Source organism: Gossypium arboreum, chromosome 10, assembly GCF_025698485.1.
Source record: "Gossypium arboreum isolate Shixiya-1 chromosome 10, ASM2569848v2, whole genome shotgun sequence".
In the NCBI taxonomy this organism is placed as follows: Eukaryota; Viridiplantae; Streptophyta; class Magnoliopsida; order Malvales; family Malvaceae; genus Gossypium; species Gossypium arboreum.
The window spans coordinates 119,965,590-119,987,454 of record NC_069079.1 but is presented as its reverse complement, the minus strand read 5'-3'; the positions used below and the strand labels follow the sequence as shown (position 1 = coordinate 119,987,454).

At 33.6% G+C, this 21,865-nt stretch overlaps 1 long non-coding RNA gene and 1 pseudogene across 1 annotated transcript; one reads left to right on the top strand and one right to left on the bottom strand.

Moving 5' to 3' along the window:
• Positions 1 to 1,677: 1,677 nt before the first annotated feature.
• Positions 1,678 to 2,734, bottom strand: LOC108488979 (probable O-methyltransferase 3; annotated as a pseudogene).
• A 5,014-nt stretch (positions 2,735 to 7,748) lies between these two features.
• Positions 7,749 to 9,532, top strand: LOC128281461 (uncharacterized). Its single transcript, XR_008271673.1, has 2 exons — positions 7,749 to 8,086; positions 9,109 to 9,532. It is a non-coding gene; the product is annotated as an uncharacterized LOC128281461 (long non-coding RNA).
• Positions 9,533 to 21,865: the final 12,333 nt, after the last annotated feature.

Here is a 21,865-nt window from a genome sequence, read left to right as displayed (position 1 = left end):
ATCTTGTGATGGAACTCGCACTGAGCTTCATAGTTCACTCCCTTTTATTTTCTACCTTTTCAAATAACCCATCAAGTTAGGACACGGGCATGGCATCCGGAGGGACTCAACTCTGCTTTTATTAAACTATTTTAGAGTTATCATTATTCGTTATTTTTTATTATTCAGAAACGATACTATTTTATTTCAAATCGTGGCATGAAATTGAGGGTTATACTTTTTCTTATATATTGCATGACATTTAATTAAGTTTTAAGATATTTAATTGTTAAATGGTAAGCATGAACCCCAATTTTTATTAAAAATATTAGAAACTATCATTTTCCGCTACTATACTTTAACTATAGTTCTGAGGCATAAATAATCGATATTTTACTAAGTTTTCTACTAAATTAGACAAATTTTTTAAAATGACCGGTTTCAAAACTCCATTAGCTTTATGGGTCTCTTCGGTGGCTAATGTGATCTTCCGAGTTCGGGTTAACGTCTAGGCCGGATTGATGAGGTTACAAATTCAGTTTTGAAACCTTGATGTTGAACGAAAAATAAAAAGTATTTTCAACTTTGTTATTAAGAAATTGATTTGTACTTAAATATCCACTTACTTAGGTATAAATTAAAAGTCAAGGGTTTATAAATTATTTTTTTTAATTTATGGTATAAATGAAATTTTTGAATATTTATAAAATGAATCTTTGTCAATGTTTGCAAAACCGGGCCGATGGATCAGACCTAATGAATCAAGAATAGATCGAGGTACCAGTTCAGAATAAGAGGTCAGACCGATTACTCGTGAACCGATTGGACCAACAATTGGACCGGTCAATCGAGTGGTCAAATCAGTCCAACCGATTTACTCTATTTTTTAAATATTTTATTTTTAATAATTTATTTAATTGAACCAATCAAGCTAATCAAACTAGTTGAACCGAGAACTGATAGTCTGATAGTTATGCCCACCAGTCTAATTTTTAGAATCTTGAGCTTCATTGATGATATATTATAAGTGTGAAATAAGAGAGAACAAAAATGTTCACATGTTTTTTAATTAATATTAGATTTTGAAATTTCCAAGTTTTAAAATTCAAAATTTAACTTTTATGAAATTCGACTTAAATTTTAGATCCAAATAAAGAATTTAAATTATCAAATTCAAATTCAAAATTTTAATCCAAATCATGATTTCCAATGCATAAGTTTCATATTGTTATATGATTTAGCATATCTAAACATTAGGTCACTTTTGTAAAAGGATTTTGCTTTTTATTTTTAAATATTATTATTTGGATTTAAGAATTTTATAATGATTTAACTTTAACGTATTGTGTGAAAAACTTAGCAATTTCAAAATGATTTCAACAGAATTTCAACCATAAATCTTATAAGAATTGCAAGACGACAACAACAATTATAATAAAGTTTTACAAGAGTAAGAGATTAATTATTATTAGAGAAACAAAAGTACAAACCTTTGAAGTGTTACAACAAGAAAGTTATATAAGGGTAGGAGCATGACCACAACAACAATAATATTTCTTATTATAGGAATTGATAACAAAAAGTTCAAATCTTAGTAAACAACTTTGGCTAATGATGTCAACAAATAGCAGCATTACCCCTTCAACTATGGCTTTGTGGCCATTATTATTACATTAATAAAGCTATGTGTAAAGGCTCTTAGGGGTAAACCTCGATGAGAGATGTAAAATCTACAATAGAAGGAATTTTGTAGGAATTAAAACCAGCTGCTAAAAATAGCTTACCCATTCTTCTTCCTGCCTCTCTTTTCCAGCCACCAACACCAACATCAACATGTCGAAAAAGAGCTGTGTTTTAGTTAAGTTTAAGGCTTCCTCATTCTCCCTCCAAATCATGTCTATTATGATCAACTTTCCTCCCACCTTGTCCTGGCTTGAAATGGCCTCTTTACATCGTTTCAAATTTGTCAAGCATCATTCATCATTCCAATCGTGCAATACTTTCTGTTCAATTGTCATTCATAATTAGCTCAAAACATAAATGGAATTTGTTGTGCAATATTTATAAAAGTAAAAATCGCCTCTCCAATTAGAAATGCCTCAAACATGTTGCCTCCAACATATTTCAAGTTCTTATTGCCTTGCAGGCCGACAACGATATTAGGAAGATCAAACACGTTGCACTCCATGTGTGGAAATGTATCAGCAATGGCCTTGGCCGTAGTTCCTGTGCCACCCCCAACATCTACCAGGTAGTTCAATCCCTCAAACGCCTCTTTACACTTTTCGACGAGAACATTAATAACCAGTTGAGAATCACTAGCTCAGCGATCGTTTATCAAATCTTTTAGCTGTGGATCATGGGCAAAAATAGATCCCACAATGTCTCCCCATATGTGGTAGCAAATGGGGTGTGATCATCGTTTTGGAACCAGGTGCTTAGAAAACTCCAAGGCTTTGTTATAATGGGATCCGTCGTAGCTTTCAAAGTAGGTGTTATGTAAAAGGGATTATCCTTGAGCAAAATAAGAGAAGAATTGGTAGATGTCACATGCCTTAATAGGGTTGAGCATCCGTAGCACCATAACAACTCGGTAATAATCATAGGCTTGCCATGATTTTGAATGATTTTTAGGATGCCTAAATCAAGTGCACACTTTAAAGACACGAAGCTAATTAACGAAGTTGAAAGCATGGCTCCAAATCTGAGCTTGTGCTTGGAGTGCTTCATTAGCATCCTCCACACCCATATTCATCTTGGCTGACATGATTTTCTTTCCTTTTTCTTTTTTGAAGTCCTTTTGTTTTGGTGTGAATTAGCATACGATTAAATATGCTATTTATAGGCTATAATACTTTTTTTTTTTGAAGAAATAGTCTATGATACTCTTGTTTGATTGGAAAGGGTTCCATATGTATATGGGTGCCGGTCTCATACTCAATTTATTTGGTAGAACATTAATGACTTTGACTAAATTATTATTAATGTTGCTAGAAGGTTAGCTAAATTTTCCACATATTTCGGGTTTTTTTTGAAGTTACTACGTAGATTGGATTATTTGATTATGAGTATCTAGATTAGATTATTGTCAGTATATATTATGTTTTCGGCAAAGCCGAAAATGGGGAGCTTGCTAAGGGTAGTCAACCGAATACAAATGGTTTACTGAGGTGACGTTAAATTCATATTCATTGAGAGTCTGCAATTTCTAATATTTATAAATTATTAATCTGAGATATAAATTTTATTATTATTATTATTACTATAGCCCTCAAAATTGAAAAATTATAATTCTAATCTCTTTATAAATTAATACAGGAAAATATTCCACTTTGTCTCCCCATAATAAAAATATTCTATCTAGTCCCTTCAAAAATGATAAAGAAATAAATTAATACATTATAAAATATATATTTTGCAACTCAAAAATTTATAATTCAATTGTGAACCCTAAAAAATGGAACTCGAAGCTTGGATGACCTAACTTCCCTTAAAAATTGAATAATATCATACATGATCACTAAAAGTTCATGTATTTTTCAATTTAATCCGTCCACTTCAAAATTATATTTAGAAATTTTTAATTTCAAAACCAACTATTGTTTTCCTTTTTCTTTTTAATTTCACAACTAAATTAATACCTAATTGATTATTGATATAAACCCAATCAAATAATTAAAGTTTAGTAAAGATGAACATTTCAAACCCAAAAATAGTTATGAATTTATGAAAATGACTCATTCCACTCCTACATTAATTGGATTAATTTTACCAAACACCCTTAAACTAAAATTTAGATTTTACACAAATTCTAAACTTCAAAACATTCTAATTAGGTCTTTAAAGTATTAGTTAAATATTAACTAATCTTTATTAGTGACTTCAAAATGGCATCCAACATATGCAAAATGATAATTTTGAAGATATACATTTGTCAAGTTTATGAGTTTATAGATTAAGTAATTATTAGCACTTCCAAATATTTATAAATTACTAATTTTAATAGTACATGTATTGCATGTAATTTTATGTGTTTGATTTTTAATTTATTTTTAGATAATATATTTTAATTATCTTAAATATTTTTAAATTGTTTATTTGAATTTTAAATAAAACAAAATTATATAAAATTATTTAACAATTCAAATATAATAAAAGAAATGTCGAAACCATTTTAAATCGAGTTTTGGAAAATGGGAATCGATTTTAAAAAAAAACGGGAGTCGCCACCAATCTTTTTAGGTGTGATTGGATCACCTTTAAAACATTTTGTTTTAAAATCATTAGTTTTGGTCCACGAAATAAAAGAATGGGTTCGAGTCGGTTACGTCGAGGAAGGATTAACACCTCGTAACGCCCAAAAATTGGTACCTAATTGATTATCAAATGTCTTTAATGTCGAAATTTAAAAATTTAAGATATAATCCTCTTTAAAATACTTTGATTTTGAAAATTTGGGTTCACTCGTATCAAAACATTGACATTAAGTTAACCTTTTGAAAATCCCTATCTCGAAACGACAAATTGCCACATCCAATAAGTTAGGACACAACGCTTTGAAATTCCAAGACAGTTGCTCGTATTTTGAAAATCTTAAAAAACTTAGAAGGGTACTTGACTATTCGAACTCAACGAGAAAAGTTGCAACCCAATAAGTTAGGGCACTACTTTTCTCGAAGCTTTCAAACACCAAGTATTGCCTTTATAACTTTTGAAAATTTTGGAGCCTTATCTTTTTAAAGATGATGCATGAGAAATCGTATTACATTATAAATCATAATAATATATTATTGCACTAGGTAGATAAAAAATGAATACTATGATATAAAGAATAATTCATACGAGGCAAAAAAATGCAAACAAAGATATATGTATAACATGTATTGAAAATGAATAAACAAAGTATATAAACACATGAAATAATATTTAAATGATGCATGATATAAAAAACATAAATCAAATAATGTATGGTATACAAATAAAAGAAATATAGTGCATATTATAATAAAAATAAACTTAACACATACATGATACATACAATATAAAACATATGAAAAGAAACTAATATATATAAAAATAATTGATTGTTAACAAAATATACATACAATTAAAAAACAAGACATTTCATAACCATTTTAAAATAGCATTTAATAGATAATATAATAAAAGAATAATAATTATATGATAATATATTGGTTTAGAAGTATGTAAGAGATTTCATAATATAACAATATTAGTTTAAAAATAATATATAGTAAATAAATAAATAATTAATAAAAATATATAGTGTGAGTTAAAAATATGATTTAATAATAATAATTTTCATTTTTTTGAAATAATATATACAATATAAATGTAAATAATATAATTGACTATACATGATATACATAACATATATAAAAATAAATAAATATTATAAAATGTAATATAAATATATAAGAATTATAATAGATATAATATAAAATAACATGTAAATATATATATAATTAATAAATATATAATATATGTGAAAAATATAATAATATATAAAAATAGTGATAATTTGAGGAAAATATTATATATTATACATATAAAATAACACTTTTAATAATTTTAAAGTATAAAAGTAAAGTTAAAATTAATCAAATATTAATAAAATATATATAGTAATAAAATAGGAGCAAATTTAAGGTTTTGTAAAGCTACAGGGTAAATTTAAAAAGCTAAAACTGAATTAAGGCTCAATTTGAAACACCCGCAAAATCAAAGGGGGTTACTGAGCAAATAACCCTCTTTCCAAACGTCGCCGTTTCCCCCTAATACGATTGCAAATCATTAGGGGGTCGAATTGAAACAGAATAAAATGTTAATGCCAAATTTCACAATAAATAAAATAGAATTGAAAGTATAAAAATAGCGAGAGGATCAATTGGGCAATTAGCCCAATTCTCAAAAATGCGCGGACCTTCCCCGGGTAATCGGGTCGACGCGCGGATCCTATAGTTGTAAAACGACACCGTTTTAAACAGACTATATAAGTCACAATTCACCCCTAAAAATCATTTTAACATCCGTTTTTAAAAAAAAGAAACAAAAATCCTCTGAAGAGGATTCGGAGGCTGATCCCGGAGCTGCTGAGCTTCGTCGAGGATCTCCTCACGCTCACGCCGCGCCTGCATCTGTGGTCCGAGGTTAAAATCCTCGTCCTTCCACAGGTAATATCTTCCCCCTTTTTAAAAGCTACTATTTTTGCTAAAAATAATGTACATACATGCATATATTCTAAAAAAAAACACACAGTTAAATCACCTTTTCTTTGAAACTGCTTGTATTCTCTTTTATTTCGTATGAGTATCTCGTGTATCATCATCATCGTTACAAGAGTTACAAAGGCTTTTTATAGCCTCTTGATTTATTACATAAGGAAAGAAATCTCGATTTCTTGTCTATGGTATCTTTGATTGATATGCTGAGATTCTTTTAGTTTCCTTTTCTTGCTCTTCGTATCTGCTGTGTTTCCTTCTCTTGCAGGTATCCCAACGAGAATCTCTCTCAATCACTGATGTTCGCATGTTAATGAATCCAACGCCAGATTCTGGCATGTCTCGCGCGTTGATGGTGGTGGTGACGAAGGCTGGTGCCAAGGCGCTGATCACGGAAATTGGACAGACGCGTCTGGAACCTTCTGCTTGCGGTGCGAGAAGATAGTAGGCAGAAACCCTAGGGTTTCTTGCTTGGGGCTGCAACCATTTGGGTCAATTGGGCCTTAGGAAATTTTGGGTTTGTAACGGGTATAGGCATTTTGGGCTAAATGGTTTAATTGGGTCTTTCTGGGTTTGGGTTAGTAGGCTATGGGTGGCAATAGTGGGCTTCTTTGAGTAGGGGTTAGTTTTGTAACTGGACTGTTTATTTTTGAGTGGACTTTTAAAATATTTATTTATTTATTATTTTTGCTTGGTTGTTTAAGGCCGGACAAATTTGGGCTCTTACAAGAAACTTTCAAATACCATATTAAAATATTAATATTTTGTAATTCATAATTTTTAATAATATGAAAAAGGTTTCAAATGATAACTTATGTAATAATTATTTAAAATAATAACTAATAAATGTTATTAAAATATATTAATTATTTTTATTGTCCAAATATAGTGCTAATAAAAATTTCTATCATTAAAGCATTTGTACAAACAATAAAAAAATACATTGTAAAATAAACTCTTCGATTTTTATTTTATTTTCTCAATACCCAATAATTTAACAATAATCATTTATAATTAATATTAGCAAAAATAATATTAAGTAAAAATTAAATTTTTTAAATGACTGTAACCAGCTTTTATGTCAACTTTTATTTCAATTATAATTATTTTAACTAAATTTGTTTAGTAATTGTAAAATTATGTAATAAATATATTTAAAAATTAATACAAAAATAAATGAGATTTTTGTTGAAATTGTAACGTCTGGACATTTAATTTTATTATACGATATTTTAGGTTCAAATCCGATTATGTGTATATTCTTTTAGATTTCATATAAAACATAAAAAGACAAAATAATCTAAAAATATTTGCTATTTTTGTAAAAATAATAAAATTTTGGTAATTTCATAATTGACTTAAGACATAATTAATGGACGACAACAACTCAATAAAACAATTAAGCTATAGATGCATCTTTCAAACAAATAAAATATTAATTAACTTTAACTGACTTAAGAATGAGTTACTGGTTCAATAGTAAGGTGTATGTTATTTACTTTTAGGTTTTATGTTGGAATTGAACAAAGTGGAAAATTTTGTTTTAATTTTTGGTTTTTAACTCTGGAAATTCTGGTAAGTTTAAATTTTGTTAAATTCTATCACATTTATTTTTGTTTTTGTTAAAGAGAATCCCCACTTTTGCTCCCACGTTCCCACTCCATTCACGTCAGTTTTATTTTATTTGTTTTCCCCAAATTCAGATTTTAGTTTTTCTTTTCGCTACTGTATGTTTTTTTTGGGGGGTCATTTCTTTCTCTTTTTCTTTTCACTTTGTCTTTTTGGGGTCTTTGGTTCTTCTTTTCGTTCCGCTGTTGACATATCATCCGTTCCTTTACAATTATCGTTCATCAAGGTTTTATCAGGTAAGTGTTGTCTTTTGAGTTTTAGATTGTTTGTTTTTCCTTCGTTCCTATTTGTGTTGTAAAGTCTGAATTTAATAGGTTTTGGTACATATGTGACATTAAGTTTCAGTGCAGTGGAGTAGAGATGAATCTATTGATTTTTGGTGCATTAAAATCGCGAAATCAAGTGTGTTTCTGAAACATATGTTATTGGAGATTGTTTTTGTGTTGAATTTCGTGTCTTGCAGCCGATTTTTGAGTGGTCCACAAACCACACAGCCGTGCACCGCACACGGATGGTCCACACGACTCTGTGCTGCTATATAATAGTCACACGGTCTGGAGTGTGTCATAGGAGCTGGCCACAAGGCCATGTGACCACTGTTTGGGATTTTTTTTTTGAGCGCACACTCGTGTGTTCTTCAGTCACACGGTCGTGTGCTTTCAGTTACACGGACATGTCATTCAGCCATACGGTCGTATCTTTCTTGCTCCTTAAATGTGTTAATTTTTGTTACACTTGCACAGTGAGTTACACGATTTACTCAGATGGCAATGTAACTCAGTCACGGCTGTGTGTCTCACTCACACGATTGTGTAGGACTGTCACACAGTCATGTGGCCTTATTTTTGAAATTTTACCCCTTTAGTGTTAAATGATCCATTTAAGTCCTTAAGAGTCCCTTTACATGTTTAAGCCTTTGAAGGTAAGTTTTGGTTCACGAATGTTGTTCGATAAGGTCCCTGAAGGACGTATTATTGTTAATATATATATATATATATATATATATATTCATATGATTAAATTCTGGGATTTACACAAACAACTTATGATATGGTATCTTAATCTAGTTTACGGAAATGGTTGAATGTTGTAAAGGGAGGTGTCAAAATGTTATTTCTGCTACTCTGTAACTAAATGTTAGTTTGTCAGATTCTGATTTCGCTAATCTGAACCATGTGTTTATGTGATTATTGGTTATGAAATTTGAGTTGAGCATGTCTGATTCTGTAAATCTGTGTGTATAATATGTGCATTGCAGTGTGGTTGGGATATGAATGTGAAGAGAAGGATGTTGGATTTGGCAGTTAAATTGTATTATTATTATATTTTAGCAGTAAAACCGTATTTATGTTAGCAGTTTGACTGCATAATAATATCGAGACAATGAACTTTTCGTGGTGTGAATTGGATGGATAGGTCTACCATTACTCAATGTGGTGTGTAGAGGTCGGAAAAGGTTTAGTATAGGTCTACCATTACTCAATGTGGTGTGTAGAGGTCGGAAAAGGTTTAGTATACCCTTATTAGTGTGTGTGCAGAATATAAAAAGATGGTGAGTAAAGGCTAGTTAGGTGGGGTTTTGGGCCATTTTGCGCATGACTAAAATTTGTATGTTTGATACAGTTAAGGCATTTTTGGTGCTCTCCTCTGACATGATATTCGATGTGACTATAAAATAATAATTGTATGCTTGTTTTTGCTTGTGACTTTATGGTTCTGATAAAAACCAATGTGTTATAAGGTATGATTCTTTAGTGGTATCCGACTATAAATCAGACTTGTGATTTGTTTGTGCGTTCAATTATTTAATAATGTATTGTCTGTTTACGTTCGTTTTAGACGCACACTAGGTTTCGTAGCTCATCCCTTAATTTTTTCCTTTTTAGATAATCTTTGAGATTAGAAGTTGAACTCGACAAATTAGAAGTCTCGAAAATGGCATGTTTTGATTTGATTTAGTTAAGTTTTTTTTTTTCTAGTTATAATAAACTGTTTTATTATGGACTATAAATAAAGTTTCGGGACTGCGGTATGGATTTTTAAACTTTTGAAAAACTTTGGATTTTTGTTTGAACTATAATTGTGATTCCATGCATAAAACTTTGGTTAACTAATCACTTGGTTTTAAGAGGTCATTTATGGTTTCTATTTAAAAGTAAATAGCAGACTTTTCGTTACTACATTGATTTCAAAATTTCGGACTAACAATTAGTAAAATCAAAAGTATTTGCAAATCGTATAAGGACATTTTGACATGGTTTTAACTTTATTACAACGTCTAATGGACAACCTTTTACAAAATCTAAGTAAAATTTGTTACTGAAATTTTGTTAAGTTGAAGCAAAGAGGTTTTCAGAAAATTTTAAGAAATTCAATCAGTAATTTGTTTTGGGCCACTTCTATGGCCAATGTAATATTCGAAATCCGGTCAAAATTTTTGGACTGGATTTTAGGGTGTTTCAGATGATGGCTTTCACTCTATTCTTTATGCGTTTGATTTAGGATTTGGATGGTGTTAGAGTGTTAGATGATAGTAATTGGATATAATATAATTTATATTGTCAAAATTATTTTTTGGTTTCGAAAAAAACGGGCGGGGATCGACTTTTTGAAAACCAAATGTGAAGTCGCCACCAATTTTTTGTTTTGGTGTGATTGGATCACCTTAATAAAATATTTTATTCTATTTAAATCAATTTTGGCCAACGAAATTTGAGAAAACGGGTTCGGGAGTCGGTTACGTACGAAGAAGGATTAGCACCCTCGTTACGCCCTAAATTGGTACCGAATTGGTTAAATAATGTCCTTATGTCTAAAAAAAATATTTTGAAATACGATTTCTTTTAAAACACTTGAATGGCTCAAATTGGACGTCAAAATTCGCTTGTTTCAAAGGAATACAGTCAATCAATTCCAATTTCTAAAAGCCCATACACTTGAAAATTACAAAGGGATGTTCGCTTATTTGGTCCAACGAAAAAAAAAACGAAACCCAGCATGGTAGGGCACGCTTTCTCAAATTTCCAAACATTGAACATTGCCTTGTTTTAGAATTTAGAAAATACGGATGAAATTTTAAAGGAATATTTGATTATTTGGACAAACGAAAAATCGAAACTCAGCACGGTAGGGGACGATTCCTCGAGTTCCCAAACATCAATTATTACCTTTGTTTTAGTGTATTTTCAAATAAACAATTGTAGGACTAGCTCAAAACGCATTAATTTTACTTGAAATAGAATGAAATAATTAATTTGGATTAATAAGTTAAAAATCCCAACGAGTCATTTGCGAATGAAAGGCGAAATTATAAACATGAGACAATATACATGGATAGCGAACTCTATTAATGAATAAAAATAGTATAAAAATAAATAAACAAATAAAAAATTTAACATGCATAAAATAATATTAAGCTCAGATCCAAACATTAACAATCAAAATTGTGAAAGCTAAAAATATAACTAAAGAAACAAATCAAAGTAAAAGCCCTAACAAGTTTTCAACCTAGATAAATAAAATTAAGGTAGCAACAGCAAATACCAATTGAAAATATGATGTAATAACCTATAAAATAAAAAACAACAAAATACACATAGTATACAAAACAATATGGACAAAACAACAAACACATAAATAATTATTAAAATAAAGATTATGAAAGAGGAAATTGAGTCAAATAATGTGCATAAACATTTTAAAAATGATATATGCGCTTAAAGTTGATAAATGTACATACATATAAAAATAGTATTTAAATGTGGGATTTTAATGAAAACAATATGTAATAAAATATGTTCTTAAAAATGACTTATTTACATAAATACACATATATATATATAAGAATTTATAAAATAAATTAACATGGGATTAAATTAATTTTATTATATATGTACAAACATACATAAAACATTTGAACAAATGTTATATAAATAATTAAAATAATATGATATAAAATGAACTTCAAAATAATAATTCTATAAAATAAAGTAAAATTATTAAAATGGTTTAACACACATATAAAGAAAACTAAAGGGATTTTAAAATTATAATGAACAAAAGACTCAATTGAAATAATGCAAGTACAAGTATACATAAAATATTTAAACGAGATATTACACAAAATGTTAACATAATATGACAAAAAACTTCAAAATAATTACACAAATAAAAACAAGCAAAATCATTAAAATGGATTAATCTATAAAAAATATTAAATGTATTTACAATAATAAGTCACACAAATACAAAATTTAATAAAAATTGAATGAAAATAGAAGGGATAATTTTTAAATGAGTCATTAATATTAGAATTAGGACCAGCACGCCACGCATGCGAATACACAGGGACTAGAACTGGAAATAATCTAAGCCCCAAAATGCTGCGTTAAGGCACGGATCCATTTGCATACAGCACAAATTATGGGGACAAATTGAAAAAACAAGAAAAAGAAAATATGGCTCAAATGAACTAAGATGCAAAAAAGAAGGACATATGGTGCAAATATCCCTCCCAGACCAAACACGCGGATTTTGATCATGTGCGGGTCGGGTCATCGGGTGAAGGCTACCATACAGTGTTGTATCTAGACCATTGAAGTTGGTCAAAACGGTGCCATTTCTAGTTCTTTATAAGGGCTAAATCAGCTGAACCAAAATAATCCCTTTCTCTTTCCTTTTTCAAACCCTAAATCCTCCTTCTTAATGGCCGATTCATCTCCACCAGATGGTGTTCTTCAAGCCTGGAGGAATTTCAGCCTTGAGATCTCCTCTTGGCTTCGATTTCAACAAAGTAAAAGGAAGTCTACAGCATATTTACAAGGTAAGACCCTCTTTTCTTTTTTTTTTCCTTTTTTATTAGTATAATCGATCAAAAGAGAAAGTAAGTAAGAAAATAAAAGAGAAAAATAGGTGAGAAAAATAGCGAATAAATCACCTTGCCCTATTTTCTTTCTATTTGATTGCTTTCCATTGCGTAAAAAAAATACATTCCTTCTGTCTTGGGCTTTATAGCCGATGAAAATAAAAAAAATACAAGTTTTTCTATTTTCTTTTTCTATTTACTATTGTTCCCTTGTCTGTTTGCAGGTACACGGTGTGCGTGGCACGTGTACAGAGGCTGTACATTGGCGTATGGAGGCGCAGTGGAGGCCGTACGTGGGGGAGCGACGCGAGACAGATAGGGGCTAGGGTTTTGGCTGAATTTGTTTTAGTTTTTGGGTCGTTTGGGCCTTAGGGTTAGTTATTGGCCTTATATTGGCTGTAACCGAACTTGGACTGCTGGTTTGGTTTAATTTATGTTTTGTATTTGGTTTTAATGTGGACCCGGGCGAATTGGCCCATTTACAGTTGCCCCTCTTTGCTCATTGTCGTGTAACGAGAATAGAGCAAAGACTTCAAAGAGGGCCAATTTTGCTCGGTCTCGCCAAATCATGACTGCTTTGGTGCTCTTCTTCTTCGAGGTAGCTTTGTTCCAATCCTCTGCAACTTCAATGGTATAGGAATTGTTGCTCCAACCTACTCCACTGTAACTCTAGAGAGACTAGCCTTATAGCTCTTAATCTGCTCTACTGTGACTGCTTCACCGCAACTTCAGGGAAATAAGGTGGCTCCGATCTGCTCCACTGCGACTTCAAGGGGACAAAATCTGCTATTTTAGTCTGCTCCACTGCAACTTCAAGGAGATAAGACTTTAATTTTAACCTGCTCCACTGCTACTTTAAAGAGATAAGGTTTGCTATCTTCGATCTATTCCACTGCAACTTCAGGGAGATAAAATCTATTATCTTCAGTCTGTTCCACTACAACTTCAAGGAGATAAGACTTGGTACTTCAACCTACTCTACTACAACTTCAGAGAGATAAGGTTTGCTATGATGACTTAATTTGACCTGTTGTAATTTCAGAGGTATAGGATTTGTGGTTTCACCAGTCTGTTACGCCGCTCTCCAGGGAACATAACCTGTAGAATCGATATTATGGGACTATGTTTATGCCAAATGATTAGGATACTTTGATCAAAATGAATCGAATGCTCCTAACTAGGTGTGTATGATATTTGCATGAATGCAGAATGTCATGAGAATGATCCCTTTTTAATATTTGGGTTGTCATTACTCGTTGTTCATCAAGGTTTTGTCACTGATGTATTATCTTGTATTCTTTGTTCGAATGGTATCTTTGGTAGAAAATCCAAAAATAATCACTGTTCGCTCTGCTGGTTTGTTCTACTGCATAAAACTTGCAGTTTCTTTTATCCATCCCACTACAACTCAAGGGTGTTTGGGTCTGAATTTTCCCCCATCAATTTGGTCTGTTACAGCATTCCTCGAGTGTCATGGCTAGACATGTGTGCCTGATATTTTCATGAATGTATCATCTTTCTTTTCCCGAGAGTGACCTCCGTTTATACTGATCATTTTCTATCGAAATTGTATCATTGATGCAATATCTCATCTTTTGTTCAATCACTATTTTGGACCAAAAATCCAAAGAGATGGTCCTAACTTGAATCCTTTCTACTCAGATATTTTCTTAAGCTTGGTGAATTCTAAACAAAAGTCATGTTTAAGGTTCTTGTATTATTTAGAAGCTTTCTAAGGTAATACGCGAAACTCCTTTTTGTGAAAGTATTATTAATTCATTAATCATTATTTCAATGCAACATGCTTCCAACAAATCACAGTAATAGATAAGAATGAAATTTAATTAGGGTATAACTTGAAATGAATAAATTATCGAAGATAAAAATGAGAGTCTATTGGGCATGCATATCTTGAAAAGAAAAATATTTCAAAGGTAGTTGATTATGAATAAGGTGAAGACTAGGTGCCCTTGATATGGCAGCCTGGGTTTCTCTGTACGAACTTTTTGAAGACCAATTTGGACTTGACATGTGTTTAGGAGATCAGAAGCACTTTGTCAATGCCCTAAGATGAGGCATACCCTTTTCCTTGTCAATTCAAGTATAGCAAGATTATCGCCTTCCCCATCTTTGATCAACATCTAAGCCGCCCTTTGCAGGTTTTCAACTCAAATCACCTTTGGTCTCAATGTGCCCTTTAAGGAAGGTCTCAGAGCGTCCTTTGCAGGTTTTCACTTTGGCCTCTTTCCTTTTTTAAGTGTAATACTTTTTGACTGAATCCAAATTCACTAGATTAGACAAATTTTTTCCATCCATTTTGGCTAGGATTAATGTTCCTCCGAAAAAAACCTTTCTTCACCACGTAAGGCCCCTTCTAGTTGAGCATACATTTTCCTCTAAAATCCTTTTGTATAGGAAGGATCTTTTTCAGAACTAGATCTCCCTCATGAAACCTTCTTGGGTGAACCTTTTTGTCATAAGCCCGCATCATTCTTTTTTGATACATCTGATCATGCTGAATAGCTTTTAGCCTCTTCTCTTCAATCAAATTCAACTGGTCATATCGAGACTGTATCCATTCTACTTCATCTAACTTTAACTCTGAAAAAACTCTGAGAGAAGGTATCTCCACCTCAATGGGTAGAATTGATTCCATTCTATAGACCAATAAGAAAGGCGTTGCCTTAGTAGAAGTTCTGACAGAAGTTCGGTAAGCATAAAGAGCGAATGGAAACTTCTCATGCCAATCTCTGTAAGTTTCGGTCATTTTTCCCACAATCCTCTTGATATTTTTATTGGCTACTTACACCGCCCCATTCATTTTTGGGCGATATGGTGATGAATTATGGTGTCTAATCTTAAACTGACTGCAGACCTCTGCTATTGTGCTATTGTTCAAATTTAATGCATTGTCAGATATGATCCTTTTAGGCATCCCATATCGACATATGATCTCCTTTTTCAGGAATTTTCTCACAGCTGATTTTGTAACTTTGGAATATGAAGCCGCCTCTACCCACTTGGTGAAATAGTCAATGACCACAAAGATAAACCGATGCCTATTTAAAGCCTTCAATGAGATTAGCCCTATGACATCCATGCCTTACATGGAAAATAACCATGGGGAAGTCATAACATGCAAAGGCGATAGAGGTACATGAATTTTATCATCATAGATTTGATATTTGTGACACTTCTTGGCATAATTAATGCAATCTCCTTCCATGGTAGACCAATAATATCCAAATTTCATAATTTTTCTAGCCATTGTTAAGACGTTAGCGTGTGTTTCACAAATGCCTTCGTGAACCTCTTCCAAAATTTTATTGGCCTCCACAGCATCCACACATCTCAAAAGTACTTGATCCTTTCTTCTTTTGTACAGGATCTCACCATCTAAGACATAATCACAGGCTAGCCTTCTCAACGCTCTTTTGTCATTCTCTGTTGCTTGATTTGGATATTCACGATTTCTCACATATCGAAATATATCCTGATACCAAGAGTGGTCATCTCTCTCCTCTTCCTCCATGTTGTAACAATAAGATGCGGCTTCACAAATATTCATCTAAATAGGTTTTACATCTTCTTGTTTGCTCACATTGATCATGGAAGCCAAAATAGCCAAAGCATCCGCTATCTGGTTCTCATCTCGTGGAAGATAATTGAAAGTAACATCATCAAACTCATCAATTAACCCCAACACTATGCTCCGATAATTAATCAATTTGGAGTCTCTTGTCTCCCATTCACCTTTAAGCTGGTAGAACACTAGCGCTGAATCTCCATATACTTCCAACACCTTGATCCTGCGTTCTATGGCTGCGCGAAGTCCCATGATGCATGCTTTATATTTTTCCATATTATTTATGCAATCAAAATCCAATTTACAAGTGAATGGATAATGATTTCCATTTGGGGATACCAAAACTGGCCCGATTCCATTACCCACAGCATTTGATGCTCCATCAAAGTTCAATTTCCATGGGTGACCTTTTGTAACATCCTCTTTAGTAGCCGCCACATACATTAATCCTTCATTAGGGAAATCAAAATTCAAGGGCTCATAATCTTCTAGAGCTCTACTGGCCAGAAATTCTGCTATTGCCCTCTCTTTCACGGCTTTTTGACTCACGTAGACTATGTCAAATTTAGAAAGCAGAATTTGCCACTTAGTCATCCTTCCGTTCAAGGAATTTGACTCCATCATATATTTTGGGGGGTCTAACTTCAAGATTAACCAGGTCGTATGGTACAACATGTATTGCTTCAACCTCCGAGCTGTCCAGATCAAGGCGCAATACAATTTTTTGATTGGTGGATATCTCAACTCACATTCCGTGAATTTCTTTCTGAGGTAATATATCGCCTTTTCTTTTCTTCCTGATTTATCGTGTAGACCAAGCACACATCCCATAGAGTTATCAAACACTGCTAAATATAGTATTAGCGGCCTATCTGAGCTTGGAGGTGACAGCACTGGAGGACTTGACAGATACTTTTTAACCTTATCAAAATCTCTCTAGCATTCATCATCCCATTCTCCTGGGTTGTGCTTTTTAAGAAGATGAAATATAGGGTCGCATTTTTCAGTTAATTGTGAAATAAACCGAGTAATGTAATTTAGTCTTCCTAAGAAGCCTCGAACTTCTTTTTGAGTACATAGTGGGGGCAATTCTTGTATAGCTTGAACTTTGTCTGAGTCAATCTCAATTCCCCTTTCACTGACTACAAAGCCTAGTAACTTTCCTAATCTAGCTCCAAAAGTACATTTCGCTGGATTAAGCTTTAGCTGAAATTTTCTCAATCTCAAGAACAACTTTCTCAACATTTTGATGTGCTCCTCTTCAGTTCAGGATTTGGTAATCATATCATTTACATAAACTTCAATCTCTTTATGTATCATATCATGAAATAAGGTCACCATGGCTCTTTGATATATCGCTCTAGCATTCTTCAGCCCAAATGGCATCACCTTATAATAGAACGTGCCCCACAAGGTTATAAAGGTAGTTTTTCCCATGTCCTCAGGATGTATCTTTATCTGATTGTATCCCGAAAAGCCATCCATGAAGGAGAATAATGAGTAGCCCGCCGTGTTATCCACTAGAGTATCAATATGAGGCAAGGGGAAGTTGTCTTTCGGGCTAGCCTTATGTAAGCCTCTATAATCAACACACATTCGTACTTTCCCATCTTTTTTAGGAACAGGTACAATGTTGGCTACCCATTCCGAGTATTTGACCACCCGCAGGAATCCAACATCAAATTGTTTTTTGACTTTCTCTTTTATTTTTAGTATAATGTCTAGCCTCGTCCTTCGAAGTTTCTACTAAATTGGCTTGCAATCTTCTTTTATAGGAAGGTGATGTATCACAATATCGGTGCTCAACCTGGGCATATCCTAGTAGGACCATGAGAAGACATCTTTAAATTCTTGAAGCAGCCCAACAAGGTCCCGCTTTGTTTCTTCGATAATGCATGTTCTGATTCTTACAGCTTTTCCTTCTTCCAAAGTCACCACCTCCACTGTCTCTTTATGCGGCAGAATTTGCTTTTCCTCTTGTTCTACCATCCGTAACAAGTCCAGAGATAAGTCACAATCTTCGTCATCTTCAAAGTCCTGAGATCCCTCTAAACACATGTCTTGCTCAAAAAGTGATTCCGAGTCAGTAGCAGCGTCACTTATGACATTGATATCCAGGGACCTATTATAGGTACAAAAAATATACAAAGAATGAATGAATTTATTGTTTGCATTGTATGATTATGAAGGAATGATTGAAGAAAGTATAAAAGGACCAAGATAATTACTCCGACGGAAAGAATAAAACAATTACTTGCGGAAAGAATGAAAGAATATTTGCTTGAAATGATAGCGAAATTGTACTTCATTGAAATAACGATGTTTGAATATGAGCCTATTTTACAAAGAAATTCTTACCTTTAAGCTTAAAGCAACAAGATTGTTTCGAACATTACTCTGAGTAAGCTCTAAACACTACAGGAATGTCTTCTGCAGTCCAGTTGCCTAGAACACTCCCAGGTTCATAAAAACAAATATTTGACAAGGTCCCATCTTCAGTTTCTTCTTCGAATATGGCATTGATGTGCATATCCTTCAACATTTCTTTGATGTCTTTTTTCTCCGACGTCCTCCGTTCGAGATGAATAATCCCTTCCGATACAAAAGTCTTCGATATGTGAGGGATTATCATGGGTTCCTACTTGACTTCATCACCATTCACACGTGCCCTTCTTCTTTCTTTCCTTTTCTCTAATTCCTTCTTTCTTTGTCTGGCATCTAGCCTGAACCCCAAACCAAAGCGGTCATATTTGTCCTTCAACATAGGCATCACAACTCTTCCTTGAAGACTCCTCCTAAGTCCCCTTCCTGGTAAAGCTCCTCTTCCAACCATCAACTGTAGACTCATCCTTGTAGTTTTGGATAATTTCGGCGTCGGAATCTTGCTCCCCTCATTAATGAATGTCACATTAAAAAATTCGAAAGACTGAAATGAACATTCGATTGCTTCATCATCTGTCTCCAAATATGGTGCATCACTGCTTACAGCTGCAATGATATCCTCTTCAGCATTTATCATTATCAACTGACCCTTTGATGCTAACTTCAACTTCTGATACAATGATGAAGGCACTGTCCTTGCTGAATGTATCCAAGGTCTTCCTAAGAGGCAGTTGTATGAGAGTTTGATATCTATAACCAAAAAGTCCATCTCATATGTAGCCAGGCCAATCAACAAAGGTATTTCTATTCTCCCCAAGACTCTTCTTTCTGTGCCATCGAATGCCCGTACTATATTTTGACACCCCTTCATGTGTGAGCTATCTAAAGATAATCTATTTAATGTAGACAAGGGCAGTACATTCAATGTTGACCCATTGTCTATCAAGACTCCCGGTAATGTGTATCCTTTACATCTGGTGGTGATGTGCAGAGCTTTAGTGGATCCCATACCTTCTGGTGGTATTTCATCATCGTTGAAGAAGTTGAAATTATCAGCACTTATGTTATTAACCAACCGATCCAACTTATTGACAGAGATATCATTAGTCACATATGTCTCATTTAGCAATTTCATCAATGCATTTCGGTGGACCTCTAAACTTAGGAGTAAAGCTAGTATAGATATGTGAGCTGGTTGTTTATGCAACTGTTCTACCACGCTATATTCACTATGTTTCAAAAATTTTAGGAATTCTTTAGCTTCCTCCTCCTTCATTGGTTCATTAACAAGCAGCTTAAACTCAACAGCTTTTCCTTTCTTTTGTTCTGCTATCGGAGCTTTTCCTTTTACAGGTTCTGTTCGGGCATTCACCAAATCATAGCGTCTTCCACTACACATGTGAGAACCCATATCTTGATCCTCCTTAGCTGAACTCTTCTTCCCGGTGATTGTCACATTACAATCATAACTCCATGGGACCCTTTTGTTGTCCTTGTAAGAGAAAATTGCTGGTTTCTAAATTATAACCTTCGCTGCCATTTGAATTCCCAACTCATTTTTCGAACGTGAAATGATGACCACAGGATACTTGACCTTCGGGCCTTTCGACGTTGATTCTGACGTGCATATACATCCCTCCTCTTTGGCTTCTTCATAAAATTCTATCTTCTTGTTGCCTATCAGGCTCTAAACCAAAGCTCTGAACTCTTCACATTCTTGAATTTCGTGCCCCTCTTCATGATAGAATTCGCAATATCTCTCTATCCCTTTGCCACTCCTATCTGGATTCGAAATAACTAATCACCTTTTTGCCATCTCCTTCTAGACCCATTTCAAAGGAGTTTTTACTTCTGTAATATCTGCCTTGATCTTTCTCCCTATACTTTCACTTATCGCGTTTACCCCGCCATCGGCGAGATTAGGTAACTGATTTTCTGCACTGGGTGCATTATCAAACTTCACAACACCCACTTTAATAAGTCTTTCAATTGCTTTCTTAAAGGTAGTGCAGTTTTCTATTGAATGCCCTAAAATTCCTGCGTGGTAGTCACATTGAGCGTTTGCGTCGTGCCATTTGGGGTATGAGGGTTGTAATGGCTTTAGGTAAAAAGGGGCCACCACATGTGCATCGAATAAACTTTGATACAATTCCTTATATGACATTGGGATAGGCGTAAATTGAAGCTTCTCAGTATTTTGCTTTGTGCCAGACTCTTGTCGAATTTAACCTTGACTCCCAAAGAGTCATCGCCTGGGTGATTAACAGAAACGATTTTGAGTACCCTATGTTCGTATTGTTCACCTCGTTTTCCTTTTTCTACGGGGCTAGCCTTTTGGTATTCTCTTCTGCTTCTATCCTTGCAGTTTCGATCATTTCTTCATTCATTACCATGTCTAAAATGCTTTTTGTGGCTCTTCCCAGCATGTGTGTAATGAACAGGGCCTTCGAAGTGTTGATAAAGAGCATCGTGGTTTCTTTTTCTAAAAGCGGCGGCTGAACTTGTATGGAAACTTATCTCCATCTTTGCGCATATTGTTTGAAACTTTCATTTTGGTTTCTTCTCCATATTCTACGGAGTAATCCTGTCAGGAGTCATATCTGTCACATGGCTGTACTGCTTCATGAATGCTTGGGCCAAATCTTTCTATGAACTAATCTTGGTACGACTCAGCTGATTGTACCACTTAGATGCTGCCCCCACTAAACTGTCTTGGAAGCAATGAATCAGTAGTTGATCATTGTTAACATACCCAGTCATTCTTCTGCAAAACATGGTAATATGAGCTTCAAGGTAACTCGTTCTATTTTACTTCTCAAATTCCAACATTTTGAACTTGGGGGGAAGGACTAAGTCTGGGACCAAACTCAGATCCTTAGCGTCAATTCCATGATGACTATCAGCGCTTTCTATTGCTCTGAATTTTTCCTCCAGCCATTTACACCGTTCCTCTAATTGCTTTTGTGATTCCATCCTTACCTTTTCCTCTTTTGCAACTTCATCCAAATCAGGAACAAGCCAATAATTCAAGTTATTAACAACGTTAGAGCCTGAGCCAGCTTGGAAATTCATCAGTATCAAAGCTCCGGCCTAAATCTGTTGAGGCCTGATCATAACAGATGGTCTCTGTAGATTAATCTCAAGTTGTGTCGGTACATGTGTTGGAGTGAAGCCAGGAGGATA